This window comes from Camelus dromedarius, chromosome 3 (assembly GCF_036321535.1).
Source record: "Camelus dromedarius isolate mCamDro1 chromosome 3, mCamDro1.pat, whole genome shotgun sequence".
NCBI classification, from domain to species: Eukaryota; Metazoa; Chordata; class Mammalia; order Artiodactyla; family Camelidae; genus Camelus; species Camelus dromedarius.
In genome coordinates, this window is record NC_087438.1 from 58,147,538 (window position 1) to 58,171,317 (window position 23,780).

General features: G+C 36.5%; 1 long non-coding RNA gene across 1 annotated transcript in view; it reads left to right on the top strand.

The window, feature by feature from the left end:
- LOC116151968 (uncharacterized) overlaps nt 1-23,780 on the top strand; it is a 229,559-nt gene that overhangs the window by 195,335 nt on the left and 10,444 nt on the right. The window contains exon 3 of the long non-coding RNA XR_004135566.2: nt 817-916. This is a non-coding gene — a long non-coding RNA (uncharacterized LOC116151968). The remainder of the gene's footprint in view (nt 1-816; nt 917-23,780) is intronic.

Consider the following 23,780-nt stretch of genomic DNA (forward strand, 5'->3'; position numbering starts at 1 on the left):
GTAAAACATATGACTATAGGAGACTACATGTTTTGGGCTTAACTCATAAAATTTTTTTCAGCAGATTTTAATTTTTCTACCAAGTAAATGGGTTTTTGGTGTACTATAAAATGGTTTATTGAAGAGATTATAAAATTTTTGAGTTAGACATACTTGAGTTGCTCTGCTATCAATCAAATATGTGACCTTGAGCATGTCATCTAATCTTTCTGAGTGTCTTCTATAAAACTGAAGATAATACTCTCTTTAAACACAGGTAGGGCTAGAAAAATATATCAATTTTTTTCCCTGCTTTCCTCCTATTCTATGGCCCAAAGGCATACCATGATACTGAAATGCTTTAAGAGTTACCAAAGAAAAAATTAACTAATTTTGTATTTTGTATGTACACCATTAAGTGTTTTTACTATACTCTTCTTATTAGAAATTAATTTTTTAAAGTTCTAGCAAGGTTGACATCAGTTTAAAAAGGAGTATTTATTTAATTAGACCACTTCTTTTCCATCCAACATGGACAAAGAAAGATTTACATTGATATTAAAACAGATTTCAAAGAAGAAATTGAAACCAGATAATAACATGGGCAAAGAGAAAAACACAATGCAATTAGAAAAGGTGGCATGGAGAAGAAAACATTTAATTTTGAGTACAATTAATACATAGTTTTTACAGTTTGAGAAGTATTTCCTTTTATTGATTTGGTGAATAAAATTTTTGAATGCCTGCTTTATATCAGCCTTTATGCCAGGGGCTAGGGATAAAAACTTTTCACAACTATACTTTAAAACTGTAAGTAATGTATCATCTTCATTTCAGAAATGAGGAAACAACCAGAGTTCAATGATTTGCACAAAGCTTAAGCCGGGCCTCAAAGTCAAATGTAACAACTCCTCAACGTTCTTCCCAGGATGATCAGGTACTCAGTCCAATCTGTCTGAACCATACTGTTTCCAATTATAGATAGAAGGTTTTTTAAAATTCTTATTTTTCATTGAAGTGGAGTCAGTTTACAATGTTAGTTTCAGGTATGCAGCAAAGTGATTCCGTTATATGTATACATGCATATATTTTTTTTCAGTTTCTTTTCCATTATGGTTCATTACAAGAAATTGAATATAGTTCCATGTGCTATACAGTAGGTCCTTGTTGTTTAATCTATTACATATATAGTGATGTTTATCTGTTCATCCAAAAGTCTTTATCTATCTCTCCCCTCTTCCCCTCTGGTAACCAGTTTGTCTTCTACGTCTGTGAGTCTATATAAATAGAGTTTTAAAATAATTTTCTGTGTCACAAGGCTGCAGTATTATATTATTCCTGGACTTGTTAATGAGAAAGAGAATAGAATTATCATGTATAAAATCGACAAAACATTATAAATAAGTTCACCATCATGAAATGGATGTTTGCCTTATCTTAATTTCATGTAAGAAGTTCTGTCAAAGAAACAGGATTACAGAATTTTTAACTGCTATATTCTTTAGCAATGCAGTCTTTGTGAAGGCATGATGGCTAGGAAGAATAGATGGTCTAGAGATCCCCCCTTACCAAAAGAACAATTTAAAATACTTATGGTTTCAAATTATTGAATTGAATATTATTCTTGACCTGCCTGAAGTGAGCTTTTCCTTCATACAAGATTCCTAATATTCTCCTTTAAGCAACAACTGCATATGAACACTGGCCATCCAAGTGTGGCAGTATCCCAGTGGATTCTCACAAGCACTCATTTTAATGTAAAAAATTCAATGTTAGTTTTTGGCAAACTAGAGGTACTTTTTTCCCACCTTGGAAATACTGTTTGGTGAAACAATAAATTTAAAACCTAAGATACCATACAATTTTTCCAATATTTAATAGAATTGCTTCATTCCCCATGGATTTTTCTTTCTGTTATATGAATTTTATTTCCATCTCTTTCTATTTCAGTTATTCTTATGAGAAAGCATAAGGAACAAAAATAAAATAAGAGTCTGGTATATTTATGACATTTCTGATGATAGGGTAACATTTCCATACTTGAAACATTTTTTTGTTTTCTTTTTAAATATAAGCTATGATAATTGAAGTAGAATTTATGAGCCATAAAAGTTTTTAAACAAAAGATATGGTTGTTTGGGTGGTGTGTCTCACTTTCTGAATTTGCCCAAACATAGATGACGTATGCCCTCCTTCAGGTTAATGTATAATTCAAGTTACAATTTGTCCTCATAGATAAAGACAGAAACGATTGATCAAATAGTGATACTTGCTTCCTTTTGTAATTGTCCTGAAATACAAAATTCTTATTTGGTCAATGTATAGGTTCAGAGACCCATATGAGTGCCATACTGAGATATGCAATTGCAAAGATTCCTATTAATTAGAATACATTATATGTTCACATGAATTCCTTCTATTCTTCTACCGTTGACTTTAGCTCTTTTTACATAATACAATTTCTCCAATAGTTTGTAAAACAGTAATGAGCTTATTCATGTTCAGGGAGAAATTTTACCCTTATAAAAATATACCCCTATTTTTATCATACATTTCAGATTTTGAGAATGTAAATAATATTTTATATATCTATATACCAATAGACATGGACAGTTGAAAACAATACTGACATGGAAAATACAATCACATGTGTAATCAGCATATATATAAAATCCCAATTCATAAAATACATATAAATGCATATGTGTATGTGTGTATATATATAATAATTCCAAAAAGAGACCGATGCACAGATTACTGATGGCACTTGCTACCTAAGTGTCTACTTACAAAATCAGCTTCAGGAAATGCTTACCTTCAATACTGGTGTCCTTGTGCCTGTTTCAGTGATCATACACATAAAAGTGTTGACTGGAGTGGCAACCTGCCCTCACTTGCCTTTCCACACTGTTGCTGTCACTCTCTGGCTCCCTGGGACTTCAGGTTCTGGCAGCAGGAGCATCACTACTTGTGCATGTGGAATAGGAATAAACATCATTAGTGGATGAGTTCTCAGAATTTCCTCTCTTCCTTCTTCAAGCTTCTTAGGAGCAAAATAATCTTGCTTACCAAGCTACCTCTAGAAGTCTCTTAGAGGACAAAGGAAAAATTCAGAGAAAATGCTAGAAACCAAACAGGCTAAGTGGAAGTAAATAATAAATAACCAAGTAAGATAGGACAGGAGAAGGGAGACAGAAGCCTATGGCTGGCAGAGAAAGATTTTGTGGTTTAGGAATAGAGAGAGAAAGAGGGCACTTCAGGATCACCTCTCATCTCTGTGGAAGAAACAAGTGACAGGAAGAGGCATCTTAAAGATTATACATCTGTAATGCTCTTCTCCTTCTGGAGTTTCTTCTGGAGTAATGCTTATCAAACATGCTGTTGATACTAGAACAGTCCTTCAGTGTGCAGGGCTGTCCCACACACTGCAGGGTTTTAGTATCTCTAGTCCCACCTACTAAATGCCAGAAATACTCTTATCCTCATGATAACTCAAAACATTTTCACACATTTGCAGATGTCTCCAGAGACACTCCTGCTGCTGAGGGAGAAATACAGCTCTGGAAACAGATTGTGTGTCTGTCTGTCTATCTATCCATCCCAGTTACATTTGTATAATATGACTCTCACATGTATTGTATTTTGGAATACCTGGGTAGCAGGTATATTATTTTACATGGATAAGAAAGTGGATTTTAAAATGAAAAGAAAGAGCTGTGTTTCGAATGGCAAATAAATGATATTAACAGCAAAATAGGAAAAATCAGGAAAGGAAGCCAACATTTCTTGGTTGCCTGCTACTCAGTATGATTTACCTAAAATCACAAGGTAGTTTAGTGACAGGACCAGTATCTAAACCCAGGTTATTATGAATCCAAAACCCATGATTTGTTGTGTGCTAACAGGAGAACAATGAGGTGGTTTAAAAAATTTTTAAGTACTTTAGAAAATAACAAGTCCAAATGAAAAAAAAAATTTTTTGCTCCAGGTTTAAACAGCATCCAAACCTCATAAGATTCATCCTCCCGCTTCTAATCTAGTAACATTATGTATCATCCATCAATAGATATAGGGAGATTTAGAAGATAAAAACTAAGAAATTAAATATGAACATTTTACAAAAAGGCTCACTGTAATCTTATTGTCAGCAAGTGAAATTGTTTAGAGAAAACGACAGGAAAAGAACAAGTCTGTGTCCTAAGGAAAATGCTTGATTTCTTGATATTCTTGGGCTAGGGGCCAGAAGCATGAGCAGAAATGTATTATTATTATAAGTTCAACCAGAAGTGTACATGTTATTCTTTTCAATAGTGCTTTGACAAAAGATGCTCTTACTGATACTAATTCCTGAGTATTAAGTGAAAATCATTGTTCACCTGCTTAGAATGATCTTCAGATGAAAGAGTTCTGACCGTGACTTAACTCCCTTCTTTAACTCAACCATCTGACAAGGAGGAAATCCAAGGCATGGCAAGAACACCCCGGGTATGACTCCTGCCATCTTCCAGCATGGCTCAGAGTCAGGCTTCTCAGACTGCTGGACTGGAAGTAGTAAAAATAACAGACAACAGGCCCTGTGGCTCCTATAAGCTCTTTAACATTACAAATGAAATTTAAATGAATTCTGAAAGCCTCAGGATAATTATCACAAAAAGACTTTATTCACAGGTGGACATAGGTTCCCACCAGAGATCAGCGCCATCACAGTACGTCATTCCTTCTGTAACATCTCTACAGTCACAGAGTTTAAGGCTTAACTTCACCAGGGGCATTTCCATAGTTCTTAAGGGCAAGAAACAATTCTCTGACTTCCCACTGCTGCCCACATGACCAGCCTAGCTTTCCCTGGCTCAGCAATCTGATAGAAGTCTGCTGAGTCAGAAGAGATGCAGAGGATTTAGCTTTGTAAGATGACTATCCTTCCCGTTATAAGCATTGCAAATTCAATGGACCACAAAAGATTGAATCTTTCATTTAAGCATGATCTTGAAATTCATTTCAGTTACTATGACTAAAGGAATACTATGAAAATAAAGAATCAAGGTATGTCAAGAAAAGCCATTTCTTTTTTCCATACAAATTTCCAAATGACTGCTGATAGTGATGGGGGTAATAAAACTGGCAAAGTCATCCTTTTTGTCAGTAAGAAATGACTTTTCCCTGAATCTTAAAATCCTATACCCTAATTATATATAAGTATGATTGTGTGTACGTGTGTGTGTGTGAAAGAGAGAGAGAGACAGAGACAAAGACAGAGACAGAGAGAGAAGCTTGTTCTAATGGCTTTCATATTAAACTGGACTCTTCTTTTTATAGTGTAAAAATGGCCTTTAGTTTTAAAGCCTAGGTCTACATAATTCACTTAAATAGCAAACTCAGAAAATGCATCTGATAGAATGACATATTTGCTCCCTTTATCTGATTATATTGATTATATTAACCAGACAATAGATAAATCCTTTTTATTCCATATAATCACAATTTCTGTGATATCTACTGGGGAAAAATGAATCCTGTGGTTCTTTTCCTAGGCATAATTTTTAAAAAGTCTTAAGAGCTGGTTTTTCTTTGATTAGCGAACTCAACACTCAAACCTCCAAATAGTAAGTCTAGGTCAAAGGGCCAAGACATAGGTAATGGCATCCCTTAGAAGACACTTGAGGAGGTCAGAAGGATTTCAAAGAGGAATTTGAGACTTTTGTGGCTTTTTATCATTTACTTTAGTCTACGTAGAACCTGCAAGTTGAAATAAAGTGGTTTTAAGAGAAAAGGTTCTATGTAAAATGACATTAGAATGTTTCTGGCTTCATTTATTTGGACTGTGAATCATGAAAAACTATAGTTCTCAAAAATGCATCATAGCGCAGGTTTGCTCCACATAGTTCACCAAGCCTTCCTCATTTACAAAGCCTAGCTCTTAGGTCTCTTATTTAAGTATCTCATTTGGCTGATCAAAGGCTTTTTTACTCTTTATCAAAGAGTCCCTTTGAAACAAAGATCATCTGGTCAAAATATATCCCAAATAACCCACGAACACAACCTCTTTTGTGTCAGTGATCTGATGAGAAGTATCTCTGTTCATACTATGTAAATTATTCATGAATTTCATCATGAAGTTAGAAGTTAATTTCTAGTCATTTGAGAAGCCCTGAACTAGGTCACTGCTGTAAGCTCCTCCACCTGTCATGTCAAAGTAGCAAAGAGCACACACTCATGTTGCTAATGGTTTTAATAAGCAAAAGAAATGTCAGCAGCAATAGTGCAGTCAGCCTAGGACACCACAGATTAACATGGTCATGTTCATCATTTAATATTTATTAAGCATCTAATGAATACTTGGCTCTAAAATAAGCACTCTGGAGAGTTTAGAGGATGCAAAGAGGATACGATTATTGCTCTCTGGGAATCTGCTGCCTGCAAAGACCCAACAAAAGTATATAGGGTACAATAAGGTAAATTAACAATCCTTGATGCAGCCAATATAGTAAAGTGATACCAATAATGAAAAATTGCAGGTAACATTATCAGAAAAAGAATGAGAAGGAACATCAGGAATAATCAGGTTTAATTTCTATCATTTTACAGATGAAGAAACTGAGGTTCAAAAAGTTAATGGTTTACCTCATCATGTTCAGTTGGAGGGTCAGGCTTGAGACCCAGGTTTTCATCACCTAAATGAGGGCCAGTGCAGATGATGCATCTCATGTTAGGTTCCTTGGTTATGGCTCCTCTTAAATCCTTGAGTTTGTGTAGTTCTGTGAATCTGCTCCTACATACACACACACTCAACATAACATGCAAACAGAGGCAGAGTACCACAATAGACACCTCCAGAGAAGAAAAGGTAGGCACAGAGCAGTCACTGGTTCGTTGGACTTGTGCACTCCTGCTGGACAGGTGTCGTCAGATCCATGGTTGGGGTGTTCTGAGAAATGATTCTCTGAGGATTTGGTTTCCCCCTCTGAGTCATTCCTCCATTTCCATGAGAAATGATCCTGTTTGTAGCTGGGTAGTTTTTCCATCCTGTTTACTGCCCATAGAAAATTGGGGCACTTTCCATGGAGGCTTATGCTGTCAAAGGGGTCAATAGCGACCTTGGACTATTAAAGAAAAGCTGTCAAGACATATGTCTGACACAATAGGACACTTAGCAGATATGAAGAAGAAGAGCTAAATTTGACCATCTCCATTAAAAGAGGAGTATAAGCTTATAATGGTATGAGTACCATGGCCATAACTTTTTGTTGGAATGTCATTGCAAAGGAAATTAATTTGAAAAACAAAAATAATAGTTTTTAAAACCTAATTCCTTTTTCTCAAGCAAATTGAAATTATGAAAAATGCTTTCTTTTTGTTTTTAATCATGAAAATCTGTAAGAAATAGAGATAAATGTTCAACATATAAATAATTTCTTTAATAAATAGAAATAATGCACTAAAGATTTTCTTCTTCCTGACTCTCTATGAGATTTCATTATCAATACTCAGACAACATAGAACATAATAAAAAGGGATAAATACACAGTTAACAAAATGTCTTTTCTAGAGGGACTGAACTATTCTCTAACTCGGAGGGCAAAAATATTTTGGAAGACAAGGTGACAATTTCTAGTAGATGAAATATAGAAGTAGATAACCCTAATACACTAACAAGTACCCTGTCTCCTGAAATTTTGTGGCCTTTCCATTTGCTCCAGAGACTGGGGACATAAGAGGAATTAAAATGTCTTTGACAAGATATATGAATTTTCCATTTTTCTTTCCTTTTATATTCATAACCTAACAACTTTTATAATTGGCCTGTGAATGCCACACTTAGCAATAAATCTTAAACTTATGTGAAAGGATTCATTTGGGTGGTATATAATCTTTATTTTTAAGATACAATTTATCAGCTTAAGCTAATTAAACTCACAGTTGTCATGCTTCCTATGCTTCTTGGAATTCAAATTAAGAATTTGATATCACGTCTTTAATAGGTAATGAACATTTTGTGACATTTGTTTCTTCTAATGAGTCTATTAAAAATTGTATAAGAATTGCCTGTTGATTGACAAATTCTCTTTGCTCTAACAGAATTAGTTAACTTTGACCATTATTTCAACTAGCTGAAAAAGTCACATCAAAAGTTATCTATGTCAACTATTCTGTTTTCTTGCTACTTTTAATTTTTCACTGGTCAGTCAAATCCTAGTGTCTTATCCATCTGACAGCATATAACACTGGCTAGATAGAATTGAGACACACATACACTACACATGCAGATATATAGAGACATATAGATGTATATGTTAAAGTGTGCTCTCAGGATAAGCTGTGCAGCTTGTGTAATTAATAAAAACTTCCCATTGACATAATTAATTTTTAAGGATTTTAAGGTGGACTAAGGCAACCATAGCCAGCTCAGCGAGAAGGGGCTCTTGGAGCAACAGAAAGGAGGAGGGAGAACACTTAGAGGCATGAGTGCAAAATGGAAGGAAAATATTTCTACCATGTGAACAGGTTATGTCCACATGCTAGTGAATTAATAAGAATGAGAGTGAGTAAATGAGGGAAAAGACTTTTTCTTCCTTTTGCTATTTCCACCCTATACCTAGGATGGCTCTTTGGTCTTGAACATATTTTGAATTTAAAAGATACAGAAGTATTACTCATAATTATGAAAATATTGATTACTTCTCATAAAAACATTTTCCTAAGTGATCTTTTCTAAGTCAATTAAATTTTTTGTTCTGTATTCTCATAACAGAATATTTCTTTCTAAAATTTGTATTATTTTAAATATTTTAATTGGAACTGTATTTTTAAGTTTGTAAGAAAGATTTGATTGATGAATTATTTTTACCTATACCAAATTTTATAGATTATGGCTTTACCATTTGATCTTTGTTCATTGGTTAAGTGAAGAAAATGTGACCAGTTTTGTGAGGGTGGTAGAGAAGGAGAAAAGCAAAGAAACAGGGTGATAAAAAAGAAAAGATAAACAGAGTGGGAGAAGAAGATAAAGAGAAACACGGAAGAGAGATGAAAGAAATAGGAAGTTTACACTAATTTTATTTTATGGCCCGTTAAGCCCAGAAATGTATGGTAGAGTAAAGTAGGTAGTAGTAGTAGTAGTAGTAGTAGTAGTAGTAGTAGTAGTAGTAGTAGTAGTAGTAGTGGTAGTGGTAGTGGTAGTGGTAGTGGTAGTGGTAGTAGTAGTAGTAGTAGTAGTAATGACGTCAAAGCAATGGGTTAAAATGTCCTTTCATATAGCTGAACAGAAAAGTCATATATGGACTATAGGTTTGAGAATATAGTTAGTGGAGGACCTAAATATACCAGGTAATAAATTCTGTTTTATGCTTTTGGCCAAAATAAAATTTCAAAGCATATCCCATAGAGACTTAATGATCCTTAAAGAAAAGATTATTCAAATAAGTTTGGGCAATACTGCATCTTCTATTGCCCTCTGAAATATACATAATATACATCAGCGTATTAACACCTCTGAGAAATCCTGAGAAAATAAAGTTGGTGAGAATTAGTTAAATTATTGTTTACCAATCTATTTAAAGACAGAATACTAACGGTGTGTGTAAAACCCTGTTTGCATCCTATAGAACATACTGTAGGAACATGTGTGGTGGTGAGCCACAGTTGAATGTTAAGGCTGAAAAAGACAGCACAAAAGGAAGCACAGAGTTTAGAAAGGTAAGATCTCAAGGTGATGTGCTAGATGCTGAGCAGACTAAGACTGAAAACAGGGAGGCAAATTAATAGGCCATGGTAACAGTTATGGGGAGAGACGAGGTCTCAGATTGGTCTGTGGTAGAGCTGGAACATAAAGATGTAGGCAAGTTGTAAGAGACAGTATGCCAGAAATGTTGACTATTGTCAGACCCACAGTCCCTCCTGATGTGGTCACCCTTTATACCACGTGCCCCACAATTTAAGTGAACCAGGGTAGGAATCCAATCCAAGGTGACCTGCCCACAGCTGGTCAGCAAATATGACTTCTATGGTCTGGCCTAAAAACAGAAGTTAGATCAGATGTCCCTTTCAAGAGTTTGAAATTATAAGAGAGGTTGAGTCATTTAGCAAGTGGATACAGATATGTGTGAGTGTCTGGATGTGTACACACACACGTATTTATATATAGAGAGAGCCTATACACAGTGCTCACTTCTTGTGTTCGATCTGTATGCTGACTTTAGACCCACAATGCAGATTTAGTCTTGTCTGTGCATGACGTATCAGCAGTATTGGTGTTGCCATTTTCAACGAGGCATCCTGAAATATTAATTTTCATGTTTGGTGTTTTCCCACTTCCTCCTACAAGATCTTTCTACCAGGGAGTCAGAGTTACCCATATTGCCTTAATTATAGTTAAGAATGAAAAGAGCAAGTAGTCAATGTGGAAGGGAGCCCTGAAGGAATGGGGGTGTGGAGTTTATGCTCTAACAGTCAAGTAGAATAGAGAATAGTGTAGAAACAGACCCTTTCTCATGCATATGCTTATTCAGAAAGTACAGGTGTATCTGGGCCAGGGAGGAGGGCAGAGGGAGATGAGAAACAGGACCTGGTGGGATACACCCTTACAGCAAGTCAGGGAGTGGGAAGTGAGAGGGGCCAACCTGGGGGATGAATAACCCTGTGGAGAGAAGTCATGTCCTCATGGGGAGAGTGCCCATCACCCTGAGTGGCCCACAGCAGGGAGTCCGTGGAAGTCAAGTCAACACATAGAGACAGCTCCTCACCTGGACAGAGCAGGATGCTTGGTGGTGGAGTGGGCCTTCCATCTCCAGACGCCCACCCATTACCCATTGGACTTCTAGCTTAGATAGTCCTGCAAATGATCCAAGGATTTGCTGGGCCCCATTGCGAATGGCATTTGCAGGCCTCCTAAATTAGCAGATGATGGTCTTTAACACCCAGAGAGATAAATAAATGTGAGAAAGAAGAGCCTCAGCTCTGGTAGTTGAGTAGGACTGGACAGTGATATATTCTATCTCTGTCAAACATTAAACATAACAGATTTTCTATAAAAATTTTATTTTAAAATTTCATTACTTTTATGAAGCTAACTACAAAAGGTCATATTGAACACAGTTTTGTTGTCTTGTGTGCTTAAGCTAAACAGAACAGAAATAAAACTGCATGAAAATAAAAACCTCTCTAACTTTAACAACAGCACATTGCTTTGTTTATTCCAAAACCCTCTGGATCTGCGGACCACCTATGTAGGAGAAATTAAAAACTAAATGAAAATATTCTGCATGCCATGACTAACAACTTAATTTTTAAGCCTTTTATAACCCTAAAAATGCTCAGCCATCATTTTTATGTTTTAGCTTAGAATGAGTTTTCCAACAAGGATTCCAGTAACAGTAAATCTGGTGTTTATAGCCTCAGTTTGTTTTTTGGTTTCTATGCTATTTCTACATGAGTTCTTATTAACATTTCCTTCATCTAACTTCTCTCTTTCCTTGGTACCAGTGTTTGCTGGGGGGCTGTATTTCTAGACTCCAGGATGTAATTCTACTTTCCAAAAATGCAATTCTCTACTTATATACAATATTTTGGTTTTGTCTGTTTGTTTGTTTTTTTGTATTTTTCCAATTTTCTGTTGCTTCAACACAGTTTTGTAGATTAAGCATGGAGCTCCTTTTAGTCTCTTCATCAAAGTGCTCTCCCCTGGAATGGACTAACCAGATACGTCTGCATCCTTTAGAAATCTGCTTCTAGAGATGAGGCAATCATGGTTTCCGAATTAAGATGCATCCTTTAACAAAGTGTTCTCATAAATGGCATAAAGCCCACATTCTTTCTCAGTGGAAGCCTCACAGGCAGTTGATCCAAGCCTTTCACAAGCCACATGTAGGATGTGATGTTAAATTTTAGTCCTTTGTTTTTTTAAATATTTGGTTGGGCTTGGTATCCTCTCTTTCAAAAAATCTAACTCTGAGTCCCTTCTAAGCCTCAGTTCATCTCTGAATTGGATACTTGTTCATTAAACACATCTTTAATAAGCAACTGCAATATGTTAGACACTGAACTTCAGTTACAGGCTAAAGATAGAACAGTGAACGTGGCATATTTGAAGCCTGCAGTGTGGTAGGGAATAGAGGCCTCAGTCAAGTTATCATAAAATGTTACCAGGTCACTTCAGCCCTCCTCCCTCTCCGTGGCTTTCCTGATTACCCTCCCTTGATTTTTCTCCTATCCACAAAATTCCTTCACAGTTTCTATTCTTCATCACCTATGCTCTAGGGTTTTGTCCTCCACCCTTATATCTTGCCACCCTGTACCCTCTCCCCAAGGGAGACAACACACCTCATGGCTTCAGCTTTTACCCATGCTGAGGATTCAAAGAATTCTATCTTCTTCCCTGATCTCTCTACTCACCTGCCCCATCCCTAGAAGAACCACTAAGTTTCCACCCAAATCTTGGAATCCATCTCCTCATCCTCACCCCATTTGCACTAAATGAACACTCCAGTGATGCCCTAATTATCTCCCTTCTTCTCATTTCAGTCCTCCTTACTACTTATTCCGTAATCATATTTCTAGAGTATAAAAATGATCATACCATTTCATATCTAAAAATTCCTAATGATGTCCCAAAGAAGCAATCTAAGGACCTCAGCATGGCACAGGAGGTCCTTAGGAATGTGACACACAGAAAGGATCATTTCCACTTCTTGGCATGCAAGCCTTTTCATTTTCAAAAATACACCATCAGCTTCATAATGCTATTCCTTCCCGCGGGCCATTCTGCTCAACATATTTTGCCTCCCTCTTATACTCAATATTTAAGCCTTAATTCAAATAATACCACCTCAGTGAAACCCCTGAGACTTACAGGCAGAGTTAGTCACCCCTTTTTTAAGCCATCATCCCAATGATATACTTATATTAAAGCATCCATCAGAATGCATTATGAGTTTACAAGGTCATTTATCTTGATAATCTCAGTATGTAGCAAAAGAGCTGGGAAAAAATAGTGGATGTTGATTAAGTATTAATTGGACGTTGTTGAATAAGAGAGTGCCTCTGTGTGTGTGTGTGTGTGTGTGTGTGTGTGTGTGTGTGTGTGTGTGTGTGTAGGTGTAGGTGTTTTACAGTACAGGATATTTGAGAGAATGGAATTTTTTTTCTCATCTGGATGGAAAGTGAGGAGAAGGGGAGAAGAGAGGAAGCACTGACTAGACTGTTTTTTTTTACAGAAGGAAAAAGTAAAAATCTTATATAGAACCTGTCTATTTACTGATGATATGTTGGAAAAAAATAAGGGGTTATTAATCACAGATTTGGAATTGGCACCTGTTTTGAAGGGTTTAGGATTAGATTTGTCCACAAGTGACAGAAAATCATAGTAGCTGGGATAAACAATTTTGAAGTCTATTCCTGTCTCTTATGAAATTCCAGGCTCAGCAGCACTTCACAGGGTCGGGGAGCACGTCTCCTCCTGTCTCGTCACTCTGTCACATGCACTTTCAGCATCATGGTCTGAAATGGCACATGGAGATTCCAAGAAGCAGGATAGAGGAAGGAGCAAAGAACCATAGCACAAAGATTATATGAGCCTTATCTCCTAAAGAAGGTTCCCAGATATAATATAACACTTTTACGTGCCGCTTACCGCCTTATTCTGTGGCCAAAGAGAGGCTAAGAAATGGAGCCTTTATTCTTGTCTGTATGTTTCCAGCTGAAACTTCTATTGCTGTAGAACGAAGGAAGAACAGATAGAGACTGATAACGATTTGGTTTTTACCTCTCTGCATTTCAGGCCTTGTCCAAAATATTGTGTAAGACAATTCTCACTCTGTAATCACTCAGCAAATATTTGTTGTTATTGTTATTACTATCCTCTTTGACATCATTTGCCGGTTCCCCACATCCCGGCAAACTGGATACTTCTACCCACATGACTCTCCAGCTGTAACATAGGGTAGTAGATATTACAGCCTCATCAGGCCTTGAATCCTACCAGAACTCCACCCTGAAGCTGTGGAAATAATAATGACAGTTCCTCATGGCCAGCTGACACCCGCAGAGTTGTCTAACATTACCAGAGAGTTGCTGAGGTGCTAGTTGATTTGGCTAAATGTTATTTGGTCTTATAGCCTCACTTTTTACTTGAGAGAGATGAAATCAATCATAACCTTTTAAACCCCAAGGTCCCACGGAGAAAACTTCCATCTCGGAGAAACTTCTAGAACTTTACTCCCAAAATGATTGATCACATCATTACACATTACTGTATCAAAACTAACATTATTAAGTCCTCATATTTCCAGTGGAATTTAAAAGATGATTATATACTGTTAACTTGATAATGCTTGAGTTTTTTTTTTACTTCATCTGCAAGGAGCTAAAATTGATAGAGTGAGCTCTTGGAAAATGAATCATTTGGGAGAGCTTTGGGGGCCCTTCACCTATAAGACAGGACAAGGGCTGCTAGCAAACAAGATCACTTTCCTGGTTACTTGCTTTGCCAGAAATCATTACACACAATCTCCTGCCCAGATTAGTGAGTGCATGTTATGCAGGTCCTAAGGAACTGCTTCCTTGTTCTCTGTAACCTTCGCTGTAGTAACCACAGTATTGAATGTTACACAGCAGTCCTGGAGTTTTATTAATGAACCCATCAGCTAAATTACAGTGATCATTAAAATTTCCAGTTAGTGTCAAAATGTTTGGATTATCAAATTCAGAGAGATTAATCATTTTTTTAAACGTGCTCTGCTGGCAACCTGATTCTTTTTTCTGGTCCAAGATGTCACTTAGCAGAGCTTCTGTTTCTTCTACTTGGCAGGCTGGGCATGAAATGAAGGACAAGTAGGTAGAACCAACTTTTGGGGGGAATTTTTTTAAGTGAGTTAATGATCCATTTCTTAAGCATTAGAAACTGAAGGTGAGTCACTAAAGCTGATGGCATTTATAATCAGTACTTGCAAATTTGTAATCGGTTAGATCAGAACAGTGGTAACAGCCTTTCAGACTGGGACACACATTTCAGAGGGTGGGAAGTTCTGCCACCAAAATGTCAGTAACATCTTACTCAAAAGAAAAGGAAATTTACAAAATGTTATAAAGTGATGGAAGTTAGGAGATGCTTGATAAGTTAAAGAAGTAAGAAAATATTGACTCAGAGAGCAGGTTTTATTATAAAAGTGACAGGGACCTCAAGATATGTTTGACAGTGATGGAACTGGGTTACATAAATCGACACATCTCACTGCCTTCTTTTTCTGATCAGAATTGAGGCTTAAGTAAATTGTATCACTTTTACTTGCCTCTGCCCTGTCTCTCACCACTGCCATAAAATCTGTGATGCTTGCTTTAATTTTTTGAAGCATTACCAGGATTTATTTTTAAAATTTAAAGAATTATAGAAAGTGACTACTCAAGCACTTGCTAGACTTATAAAAATACTGTTTCTTTAGAAGAAAAAAATTCTCTTCAGTTACTCAGCAACAGAACCTGACCCGCAATCATTGAACTGATTTATATAAAGCGAGCACAACAGCATGCTGTAGTTTTGCCCTTTCTGATGTCAAAATCTACCTCAGATCCTAACTGGCAAAGTGACAAAGTTTTCTCTAGTTGCCTCCCGCCCACCTCCAGTGGGAGAAGTGATAAATTTAAATAAAAATAATGTTTTAGCCATTTATGTATCATCTTAAGAACATTTTAATGAGGTCAGTGAACTTATACAAAAATATACTTAGAATTTAAAATCTGAAATCATTACTGTAATTCACCTGCTTTGATTTTGGAGCTCGGAAGGTTAAAGACCAATGGCTGGAAACCTTAGAACTAGTGACCCTAGATAGAAAGGCAGAATGGGAGTTCTCTTTCACTGCTTAGGTTCCCACAGGTGAGGTCAATGCCAGTTGTCCTTTCTGACACATTCCAGGTGTTCCCTGGAGGATCTTGGGTGTCCTTCCTACCAGCAATTGCAACTAAGGTGGCTGCATTTCCCACTTCTGAGCCCTATCCTTTCTCATCCTTCAGTGTTTGCCTTGATCCATCTCTATGCAGGACGGGCAGGAGGTGTTGGAGTATCTGGGCATCAATCATATGACATTCGCCTACTTTTCCTTCCTTCCTTCTGCTTCCAATCCAAGTTTGAACAACAAGCATAGAAAAGAATTCACATTTGCCTTATCCCTCTGACCTGGGACTGGGCTCAACACTTTACACATGTGATTTCATTTAAAATCCCTACAGCTTTTTATTCTAGATTTTACAGATGACAAAATCTGGATTCCTAGAGGTTAAATCATTTTCTCAAGGTCACAAAATAGGGAATTGGGGAAGTTGAGCTGCCCAGTTCTTCCCACTAAGTACACCCCCCTGTATCCATCTCACTTGGACCTAAGAGTTACTGGAGGTTTTGGAGAAATAAGGGGCTAACGGTGATACTAAAATGTATGAAACATGACTGACTTACCAACTTGTCACTACTCTGATATACAAGCAGAACAAACTTCCTATAATGCCAAGTTAGGAAGTCTAATATTTATTACAAGTATTCAGATCTATATTTGGCATGAATACATTTATACAGGTAGTCATTCTTTTACAGTGTGCAACTTATATACATTGTAAATCACTTGAAGTTTTTGTGGACCCATTATCAAGTTTATATTCCATTTTCAGTACACTTGGTATGTATTTTAAAAGGCAGATATTTGCAGATATTTCTCCTCTTTAAAACATTCTGGTCAACATTGAAGCTAGTTTTATCATCCTCATAAATATATTAAAACCTTTCACTTTAGCCCTTACCCTGCTGAGTACTTCATTGGGATTCTGACTTAAGCATTTCTTTGACTGGAAATTGTCATCTACTACAGTTAATGATGCAGAGCAATGCCTCAAGTCAATACTCTATGCAATTACTCAGCCTTTATAAACTACAACTATGCTGACGTAATTTTACTAGTTTTTCACTAGTCCGACCTAACATGCTTTCTGATTCATTCATTCACAAAATTCATCTCCTCAAGCACTATGCATTCAGTGATTTATGTATTCAACAACCATTTTGACACAAATGAACACTCATTCTGGGTTAGGGTATGCCTTTCCTGCAAGATGATATTTTAATGTTGTTTGTTATTTGTAACAACCTTCCCCTTTATATCTAGGGATTTCTTTTTCTGTTTTTTGGTTTTTTTTTTTTAATTTATAGCTTTTCATTGTTAACTTGAACCCATGGTAGAATAAGTGGCTTTTAGTTCCCCTTGTGTATTCTATTTTGTTGGAGGAATGGTTTTGGGAAAAGACTTCATACAAGAAGTTTTAATGATAAGTAACAGTTCATCAAGAAAAATACTTGGCAATCTAACTATTAAAAGTCCAGACCAGTGAGCTGAATCACTGACACAAAGTTATCGGTAAGACACAGCAAAGTTTATCCAATATCTTCTCTGTGTGTTGGGGTGGGTGAGTGCATACAGGTCCTGGAACTGAAGGTGTAATCTCAGAGACTATAGTAGTGCTCGGCTGGCCGGGAGACTTGAGCATTAGACAGCCCTAGGTCTGGAACATAAGCTCTGTGAGAGTGCCTAGAACAATTCCTGACATACAGCAGTTTCTCTATTAAAAAGTGATGCATAAATGCCCTGATGATTTGGCAAAAGAATTATTAAGTGCCCAGAAGCCCTTCCATTATGTTGCGAGGGCACATCTATATATTTTTTCCTACCTGTCCTCTTATGTCCAAAGAGGAAGGGGACTGAAATTGATGAATGAGGGCTTAGGGACACTTTTTGGGCCAATAAGCTAGAGCTGCCCCTCTAAGTAGACAATCTTTCTATTTGACTCTTGTTTCCTTGTATTTCTATCTCTTCTTTCATGAGACTGATGGGGCAGTAGACTCCAATGGAGGCTCTACTTGGACAGGAGATCTGAGAAGACCTTAGGTCTAAGGAAAAAAACTCATCATCCTTCTGCCCTTGTTCTTTTTGTTGTTGCATTAGGTACCTTAAACCTCAGAGTATTTCTGTAAGGGATGAGCTTAGGGGCTGGGAACTAGGAACCCTAACATAGCCTCACAGTACTGCCTTGCTCTCTAGAACACATAATTTGGAACCAAACTTTTTCCCCCTCTGGCCCTGTTTTCTCTACATGGATCTTGTAAGAGTAGCTATTAATGGAAACCCTAGATTCAAACCAAACACCAACGCCTGCCCCCTGTGATAGACTTGGTGAGAACACTCTATACAGAGGTATTCTATGGACCGACTCAGGCGAGAAGGGCATTTCCGATAACTGAGGTAAGAGAGAAATATAACCAAAAAGAAAGTTGAGGACAAAATCCAGGAGAAACTGATTAACCGCAGCAAGCTAAAGAGGCAAGGAAAGTAAACAAAGAATAATAATGGGTTTGGTGGAGAGGGAACCTGTAGAACAGATCAAGGTGCAAAGCAAGTCTTCAAGCTCTAAGTGTGCAAGGACCACTACATTTATGAGAAGCCCATGCCTGCTGCCTAAATAGGGCTGGCTTCCAAAAATTTAACGATTTTTAAATGAACAGTCTTAATTCCTTTTCTCCTTCTCTAGTACAGAATCTGAGTCAAATCACCCTACCCTGGACCCCCACAAACACATACACAGATGACAGAATTTGTGGGTACTCTGTCCTAGTAAGCAAGTTCCTAAGGTAACGGGAAAAACAGACTTCAAGTTCTGGGCTATTATTTAGCATAATATTTTCTCTCTGCTTGCATATTTTGCTCATATATTCATGCCTTGTATCAAGTACTAATAAATGTGTACTCTTTTCATGCATACGTATTATTTAAACTTCCTTACTGTGAAATTTATAGTCCAGAAATATCAAATAACTTATAATCATTTCATACACACACACTCACATACACACACACATTCAGGGCTGTAAACTCTTCAAGATCAAAGATTGTGTGACTTACTCATTTGCATATTCCCAGTGCCCAGCATAGTATTCAGTACATACTCAAAAATAAATTAAACTTACTGTGAAATTCGTAAGGACAGAACAGCTGTGTAAGTAGAGACAGCCATCCAAAAAAAGCATGTAACTATTATTTCCCATTGAGTAATTCATGGGAAGTAGAGACCATCAAGGCACACCAATTTCAGATCCTCCGTCCCTACAAAATAAATAGAAAGTAGCCCCAGTAAGAGGTACAAGAGAACAGGTATGAGATTTTCCAGGAAGAAAGTAAAGCTATTGGGGTGTCATCTCCATTTTCTTCATAATAATCCTTTTTGGTAAATGAATCTCATTGCAACCTTTCCTTCTGCTGTCCAAATCCTTATTCCATTATCCTTCCCTCACAGTCAGTTTTCCATCTCATTTATAGTGTTGTCTTCCTATTACATTTTCCCTCTCGGTTTCCTTAATTAATAATTTTCAGCACTTAGACCCACCCTGACTTCTACCGGAACTGATTAAGATAAAAGGATTTCTATTTATTCTTGTTTTGTTTTTCACCTCTCATTTGCTCCTTAAATACATTTACGTTACTGGTTACTGTATTTCTGGTTCCCAGGTTCTTTCTAGATACCTCTGCCTGCACCCTCTTGAATGTATATTTAGAAATTATTTTATTCCTCCAGTGCCATTAGCCCGCATCTTCTATTTTCAACTGTGCCCTATTTGTATGTCCTTTCTTTTTCAACTTGCCCTTGTATTCTGAATTCTGATAGTGTTGTTCATGTTATCATTCTCCTGACCACTCAATCAAACTGGTGGCAAAAATACATTTAATGAGCATGATTTCCGTTTAACTACACAAAGCACTCATGTCATTATCAAGTGACTCTCACATGACCAACTTGTGCAGATTTCTTTTCCATATATTCTGCTCACATCCTATTATAGGTCCAGCTGATAAAAATAATCAACATATTATTCTTGGTCAGATCTCATTATAATCAATTCGAAAGCAGTGCTTATACTTTGCTTATTGTATTAGAATTTCATTCCACTGGGTTCAGTACTGCTCATATGAAGGGGTCGCAAGTACTGTTTTCTCACTTGAATTAACCAAATGTCATAGTTTTCTATCCATTGGAGCTAAATATGCCAAACCATAACTGGTCTCCTTTCTAAAGTTGAAGGTCTCAATTGACAGGTAGATTTGGGTTAGGGTTGTCAGATTAAGCAAATAAAACTAAATTTAAATTTTGAACAACTAGTTTTTTAGTATATGTGCAACCCATATGATATTTAAGATACACAGGTATTAAAAAATTATTTGTTTATCTGCAATTCAAATTTAAGTAGTACTATTTTTTTGTCCAAATATTTCGTGGATGGACTTATTATGAAAATTATTTGTTGTTTGTCTGAAATTTAAACTTAGCTATGAGTTCTGTATTTTATCTGGCAGCTCTAACTTGGAGGCATTCTCAGATTTGATTTAGACATGAAGTGATTTCTACTGTCTGGAAAGCATGATGAGAACCACAAAGGAATCTGTGGGAAAGAAACAAAACCCTGGATTTTCTGAGAGCTTAAAAATAAGGGTGACATTCACTGATTTGGGATGTTAGATGTAATTTTGCTTCAAGAAAAGTAGAAGACTGCAGGGTTTCCAAAACTTGACTTGGCCTCTTTGTATGTGCTTATGTTGGGCTTACAGACACACCCGCTCTGTAAATCATTGCTTAGCTCCCTGAACAACTTGTTACAATTACAGATCAGTTTCAGCTGGCATATGCTAAATGTCTACAATTGTATTTTTCTTTTTCTATAAAAGGAATATTCTAGGTTGTATACATAAGTCCTGAAAGCAAAAGGATGTTGTGTACTATCTTTACAGAGCCAAGCTGTTTGATGTTGCTTGACACACTGTGACATTTTTAGGTCAAGCAGAAAAATCTGTATTTGCTCCCTGACAGATATTACTATATCCAAGTTCTAGGAGAAACCCATCATTTAGAACTTAAACTTGGCTTCCAAAAGAGAGAGAAATTTAATTCAGCCCCAAACATGGAGTGTGGGAGCAGCTCTATTTCTTCAAACTCGTCTGCTCCATTGAGATCAATTTTCTGCACTAATCTGCACCAGAAATTCAAGAGCCAGTTACCAATTATTGGTCACAGAATCTCCTAGCCGATTAGGTTTGGATAACGTATTCCAACATATTCTCATTATAGAAAAGTAGGTATACTTAGATGAGGTCTACATGAGATGGAGTTATCTTATTCCTCGGAAATTGAAAGGGAAAATGAATGGATGGAGTAATTCACTTTTTGAAACTAACACAGATATGATCCTTGGAACCTATTAGGCAGAATTGGCTCTGGGTGAGAGATGCCAGAGATTCCACTGATACAGCAAATAATGTCATCAATGTTGATTCATAAAACTAATCTGGATCTCAAGGGGGTCAATGCTGGGTGACTGGCAAATGCATTCACATTACTGGTGGAGTCACTGCTGAGAAGCTTAACTTAGTTCAGATAGCAGTGGAAATAAAAAAAGTTCATAGGGCCAGATTAGCAGGCAGTCCACAATACATTATAGCTACAAAATTCCAAATCTCATGTCCAAAAGGAAAGAAGAAAAACATTTTTATGTGTAATCGGCTGAAAATGTATTTGGTTATGCTTTCAAATACACAGTCATATTTATGCATTTAATGGTGACTATATAATTTATTGTCTAAACCATAAAACTTTTGTCCAGGAAAAATACTAAACCAGAGAGAATTCATGGACAATAGGCATAAACCAGGACTGTTCTGGGCAAACCTTAGGGTATACACACCAGGATCTGTGTATGTAATAAAAAATAAATACAAAAATGATTTTAAATCCATATCGTGGACCAAACCACAAAACAATTTGAATAATCACAGAGAATGTTTATTTGGTGGTTACTATTTTCCAAATGCTCATTTAATCCTGGCATCAACTCTACGAGGTAAAAGGCCATGTTGCTAATTGGTAAATTATGGCCAAGAAAGGCTAATACATTTCATTAAAATTACAAAATTATATATATATATAAAATTAAGTATTTTGGGATCCATATAGTCTGCATACGTAGTTCATACACTAAATAACAAAATATGCTGATCTAGAATTAACTAAAGTAAATAATTGAATATTAAGTATTACTATATTCAATCACATAGTATAAGGAATCAGATAATAAGTATTCAAAATTTAAGTACAGACTTTTTTTAAGATAATGACTATGTTATCATCATGTTACAAATGTGGCAAGTCTGATTCCTGAGAACAGGGTACTCAAATCGTAATGCACCCCCTGCCCCAGCTAGATTCACCTGGGTGCTCTTTAAAACTCAGATTCTTGAACCCAGACTTTATGAAAAATTCCACTTGATTCTAACGCATAGAGTGTTTGAGAGTATGTCCTAAAATATAGGGACAAGAGTAAATTTGTGACAGTGAATTTATGTTGTTGTTTTGTTTAGGTTTTGTCTTTGTAACCTGTTAACATATAATTTATCATAACTAAGGGAAGCACTGATTAGAATGACTGTCTTTCAGTACTCAAAAATAACTATGCTGACTTATCTCAGTTAAGTAAAAATATTAACTTCTACCACCAGCTCACTAGATAAGGTTTTCTTATTAAAGTATTTTAAAATTTAATATGAACAATGTATAATTTTATATAGAAACTAGATACTTAGGTAAGCCATTGTTACAAAGTAACTACTATGGACAACATAGTTGTTCTGATTATTTTATCCACGTTAAAAAAGCTAAAGTTATAGATGATTTTTTAAACTGCATCTAGAAAAGCCAACATATCTGAGTTCTATTCGTACACAGAATTATTTATGAGATTTTTTTAAGTATTTATTAAATGTATCATTCCTTTCAGTTAACTTGAAATGATCATAATCGAGTGTACTAAAACGTAATGTCTTCTTTCTTTTAAACAGTATTTGTTTACTACTTGTCAGGCACTATTTTAGGTACTAATGACAAGTCAATGAACAAAATAAGTACACACAAAAAATTACTGCTTTCCTAGAGTTTCCTGTTTAGTAAGTCTTGTGCTCTCTTTGCCTTAAAATGCATGGCCACTTATTAACAAACTTACAGGTGTGTGAAGATATGGTACACCAATCAAGGAATGTAGCCACTGTCATTACAGATCCCAGGGAAATTATAAGAAAATGTTAGGGTAGGGAAAATGTAAACTGAAGAGCTAGAATTAGTTTCTGTAGGGTGAAGACCAAATGTGAACCTTCCTGTGTGCGGCAGGGGTCAGATGGACTTTGATGTCCTTAAGTTTGAAGGTCTACAGGGACATGAATCACTTGCTTAATTTGAGCGGACATTTAAGGTGATGTTGGCTAGATCCATTTTACACTGTTCTGATAGATCTTCCCAGCCTCCTTGCTTGTAAAGGGAACTCTAAAGAGATGAGATAAGCAAGCCCTTTAGTGGGAGTTTAAAGGAGAGAAAGCAGTGAGTTTCACAAATAAAAACTCAAAGCAGAAAACCAGTAGGACACTCAGTTACTTCAGATATGGTATGCCAGGACACACTAAATTACTTTCAGAAGATCCTCTTAAACTTGGTAAATTCCCTGTGTATTATTTCCATTCTGCCCTGTCTGCTCCCCAGTCTTGATCATACAGGAGTAAAACCCACCTAATGAAAGTGCCTGTTTGCTTTTCTTTATAGAAAACTAGGGACGTGCAAGAAAATCAAAGGGTGGTAAGGCAGCTTTGGAGGGGAGAGGAAAATGAGTTTAGTCCTGCAAGCCCTGGTCGTGCTGGGAAAAAAGAAAACAGAGTCCCTGGAGCTGGCTGGCTGCCGCACATGCC